The sequence below is a fragment of the Numenius arquata genome, chromosome 26 (genome assembly GCF_964106895.1).
Source record: "Numenius arquata chromosome 26, bNumArq3.hap1.1, whole genome shotgun sequence".
In the NCBI taxonomy this organism is placed as follows: Eukaryota; Metazoa; Chordata; class Aves; order Charadriiformes; family Scolopacidae; genus Numenius; species Numenius arquata.
This window is the reverse complement of record NC_133601.1, coordinates 715,857-720,963: the sequence shown is the minus strand read 5'-3', so window position 1 is coordinate 720,963 and position 5,107 is coordinate 715,857.

Sequence of the window (5,107 nt, the reverse complement as noted above, 5' to 3'; positions counted from 1 at the left end):
AGCCATTCCAGGGACACGGCTCACGACGGGACCTTCCACCCTTGGGCAGCAGCCTGTGCTGAAGGTTTCTGAGCTGAGTGGAGCGGGGAAGCCCCTTCCCGTCCCGTGGCTCATCCCCAGGAATGCATCCCAGGTGCCAAAAGCAGGAGCGGATGCCAGAGCACGTTGCCCGGTTGGGGCACCCTGGGGTGGGAGCCCAGGGGAGGGCTTCCCGGGATGCCGTGCCATCGACCCCCCGGAGCAGGCTCTGGGTGCCCACACTGACGGCCGGCTCAGTGGGGCTGGGGTGGCCCTGAACCGGGGCAGCTCGGCCTCCGTGTTGGAGCAGAGCTGGCCCCGGCAGCATCCACCACGTCAGAGCGTCCTGGAGGCAGGCGAGCACCGGGGTGCCTCGGTGCCTGCAACCGGTGTGTAACGCAGCCGGCAGAAAAACAACCCGGCAAGGCCAGATCCAGCAGGGAGAAGAGCCTGAGCTCGGCTCCCGGGTCTGCAAGGCTTCAGGAGCCCATGGTGGGGGCTACACCCAGCTCAGGGGCCGCACGTCCCTCGAGGCGGAGAGGCGGTGACTGCCAGCAGCAGCCCTTGCCTGGCACAGATACCCCTCCAGCTCCAAAACACAGAAAGGAGACTCAATTTTTCCCCGAGGCTCAACACAAGCAGCCCTCCAGGCGCCCTTGGGGAAGAAGGGCACGCCAAAGGCAAAATTGGTGGGCGACGGGGAGAAAAGCCTTTCCCTCGCCCAGCGCTCCTTGCCCCAGCCTGGCCCTCGGGTCAGGAACCAAGTATTTGCTGAAATAAAAAGCAAACACAACTGCAAATGTAACTATAGGGAAAAACTATAATGCCTAAAGCAGATGCATGCTTGGAAAAATAAATATCCAACTGTGCAGCACGCATACGGTGTTAACCCTTCCCAGCCACGCACGCTGCAGCCTCACAGCTCCCGGGGGCATCTCAAAGCACCGAGTTCACTACACGCTGGGAGCATCCAGGGGTGGGAGAGCCTGGCACGTGGGGCAGGAGGGATGGGGAAAGACCCAGCCTCAGCCACAGATCTCTGCAAAACTCAATCAGTTATAGAAGCATTCTCAAATTCAGGGGTCCCTGCCCAAGGGCTTGATTTTTGGATCTACAGAGCATCCACTGGTACCCGAAAATCTCCACTGGGCTGGTACCACTGACTGCTCTGGGAAGGGACTGGTCCGGGACAGGGACACTGCTGGGAGGGGAAGGACACACATTTCTCCAGCAAACAGATCCCCAACTGCTGGCATTTGCCTTCGTGCCCAGAAGCAGAAGGTCCCCAATGGGGGAGAAGCTGAATTGCTGGGATGGGACAAGCATCTGTGACCCAGCCCCAGTGGAGTGGCCCCTTCTGGCAGCCTGGGCTTGGGGGGCCAGAGCATCAGGGGGAAACCAGCTGGGGCTGGAGGCCATGCAGCTCCTCGTCCAGTTTACGTTTTTTGGCAGATAAATAAACTGGGACCGCCATCCAGTTCACCCCTGAAAGCAACGCGGGCTCCTTCCCAGCGCTCCCACCTCGCACGCAGCAAAGCCCGGTGCCGACGGATGCAGCTTTTGCAAGGGCGCTGCTCCCGCCTTCGCCCCGCCAGGGCAGGCACTATTTATTTTAATCCCCTCCGAGCAACACAACGAAAAGGCAGCAGTGCGTGCCAGCGACCACAGAGATTAAGGGAGGAAGTGCTCCTGTGTGGGGAAAATGGCTGCTGGCCAGAGCGGTCCACAGGGTCCGGGCTCCTGCAGCATCCCCGGGGCTGGGTAGGGGGGCTGCCCCCCCTGCACCCCCCGCTCCTCTGCACGCACACTCGCATCCAGCTGGTCAGCATCCAGCCAGAGCACATCCCCGCCTCCGCACAAATCCCAATTTCACTTCGGCCGGGACCCCGGCAGACCTGAACCCGCCTGTTTTATGAAGGCGAGCGGCTGGGCTAACCGCCCCGCTCAGGTTTAAACATTGATGGGGAGGAAGCCGCAGTGGCCACCCGTGACACTCGGGACACGGGGCAGTAACTCAGCGATCCGGGCAGAGGAGGGAACGGCGAGGCGGCTTTGGCGCTCCTCAGCGTAATCCGAACACGGACATTGCTCCGCTCCTTCCTCGCACAAGGCCAGCTGCCTGCGACCACCGCTCGCGGCCCCAGCAGCAGAAATCCTCAACGCCGCCAGCCGAAAAGGCCCCCCCGAAAGCCAGCCGGGCGCTGGGGGCTGCGCAGGGCGGCCCAGCAGAAAGCGGGGTACGGCAGGGGCCGCCACGCCGCGGACCCCGTGCCTTCGCCATGTCCAAACCACGGCGATTCCCAGAGACCCGCAAAGAGTTTGGATAAAGGAGGCTCTCGGGGTCCCCCCCACCTCCTGGCGGGCAGCGCACACAAAGGGAACAGAAACTGCAGGACCGCGTTATTGCGAGCCCCTCGGTCCCCGGCGACCGCCGCAACGCCCCGGGATCCCAAACCTTGAACAAAACCCACCCCAGCTCCTTTTTCCATCTTCTTCTGGAAGCCGCGAGGCTCCCGCTCAGCAACTTTTCGGGAACAGGGGCCAGGCAGCAACTCGGAAAACAGCCCCCGGCCGCGCTCCCCCGCACCCGGGGGGGGGGGCGTCTCGGCTCCCCGCCCGCCCCGGGGCCGGGGGGTTTCCAGCCCCGGTTCGGCCCGAAGGACGGGCTCGGACCCGCCGCGGTTCAAAACTGCCGCCCGCCGAACGGCTCCTGCGGCGGAGCGGCTACAAACCGGGGCCCCCGCCGCCTGCAGCCCCCGGGGACCGCAAACCGGGGCCCCCGACACACGCCCACCGGACCGCCCCGGCGTCCGCAGATTCCCAGCTCCCGCAAAACGAAGACCCCCGGTGTCCGCAAAACCTCCAGCGCCCGAAAACCGGAGCAACCCCCCCTCGCCCCGGTGCTCGCGAACCGGGGCCGCCGTCGAGCCGCCCCGCCACGGACGAGCCGGGGAGCTCCGGACACACCGGCGCGGGGGCTCCGGGCGCGGCGGATCCCCGAGGGACGGGGGTGGCCCCACGTCCCGGATCGAGCCCCCGCCGCCATCCTCGCCGAGCACAAAGCGATGCCCCGCGGTCCCGCTCCCCGCCGCGGTCCCGGTCCCGGCGCCGGCCCCGGGCAGCCCCGGCCGGAGCGCGGTGTCGGTACTCACCGGAGCCCCGCGGGTGGCGGCGGCGGCTCGGTGCCCGCCGCTCCCGGGAACAATGGAGGGGATCCCCGGCCGGGGCGAGAGGCGCAGCCCCGCCGCCGCCGCGCTCACAGCGGCCGCCCCATGGCGGGGCCGGCCCCGAGGTGGCGGCGGGAGGCGCTCCCGGAGGCGCGGCCGCCCCGACGGCCGCTGCCGTTGCCGCTGCCCGCTGCCGCGTCCCCGCCGTGCGCCCGCCGCCGCCGGACTGAGCCGCTCCCGCACCGCCCCGCCGCCTCCTCCCGGCTCCTCCCCCGCCTGCCTTCCTCCCTCCCTCCCTCCCTCCCTCCTCCTTCTCCTCCTCCTCCTCCTCCTCCTCAGCGGCCTGATGGGGCTTGTAGTCGCCGCCGGGCTGCCCGCCCCCCATCCCCCGGAGCACCCGGGCTGCGCTGCCGGCAGCCTCACCAGTGGGGTCCCGGGGGTCCCCTCTGGGGTTTGAGGGCGGTTGTCCCCCCGAAAGCAGCCCAGGCTGCTCGCCGTGCCCGGCGGGATGCTCGCCTCCACGCTGTCGCAGTGGGGAAAGCTCGGCCCCCCCCGGGGGCAGACAGCGGCGAAGGGTGTGCACCGGGCAGCCTTTCTCCGAGGTTTGGAGCAGGAACACGGCAGCTCGGACACGGAGCACCCCAAAAACTCTTTATGCGCACAGGCAGCACGTGGCCCTTCTGCTCAGTCTCTGCCGGAACCGCGCTGGGTCCCCAAGCTGGAGAGCAAGGTGGGATATCACCAGGCCAGTGAACCCAGCCCGTCTTCTGCACTCTCTGACACGGGAGCCCACCTCGCAGAGCCCCACTTTGTGCAGCTCAGGTGAGCACCCCCAAGGCCGGGCTGGCTCGGGGTGACACAGACGGCGTGGGGCGGTTCAGCCTCCGTGCAGGAAGCACAAAGTCGGGAGCAGCCCCGAGTCGGACTTCGAGTCAGGGCATCCCAGAATGAAGACATCTCCAGCTGGCAGTGAAAGACCTGTGCGAGGCAATGTGTAAGTGATTAAGTTATAAGAGGGGAGAGGACAGGCTGAATTAGCCCTGTCAATCACCAGAGCTATATTTGAACCAAATGCTGGGCATCCATCTCCAGGAGAAGCCTCTTGCTGGGTCAGGCAACTGTTCCGCTTGCCATGCCAAGAGCCAGGGAATGTTTTCTCTCCAGGATGACAGATGTGTGGAGCGGGAGAAGGGGGGGAAGGTAACACACCTGCTCTGCTGGGACGCTCTTCTCCCAGCACGCTGAACACGGGGAGTTTTTCACTGACAGCAGAGGGGCAGAGCTGACCCCAGCCAGGCCACCCTGTGCGGAAGGTGCCAGGCTGGCAAGGCTGCTGGGGCTCTGGGTGGGCACCCACCCGAGCTGGGGGGCCTGCCCTGCACTGCAGCTCTTGGCCCTGCTCCCTCCAGAGCGGCCATGCCCCCACCTGAGCTTTGGTCCCAGGTGTATTAATGTTGGCCCTGAAATGGACCTTACGAGGTCGCACCCTCGCGATGGAAAGGGGACGGGCTCATACCTCCGGTTTTCTGCTTGACTGCATCAATGGGACATGAATTCTCCGGCCTTTATAAGGAACGGTGTTTGCACATGGCAGAAAATGGGAAAAAACATCCCCTGCTCCTGGGAAGCTCGAGGATCTGGCGGCATCCCTGGCCTCAGCATCCCATCGGGGCTCAGCACAGGAGTGACCACAAGCTGTCACCATCTGGTGGCATAAGCGGAGCATGAGCAGGTCCTCCAGCATGGACAGGAGACACACACTCCCCCCAGAGTGGACGGAGGCTGCCGAGGGCCATGGCTGAGACCAAGGAGCAACAAGGACCAAGCTGGAGCCCACAGGGACGGGCTGGGGGCTGGGGGGCCATGTCTTGGCAGCAGCGGCAGCGCCAGCCCCTGTCAGCCCATGGCCCCTCTCCTGGACC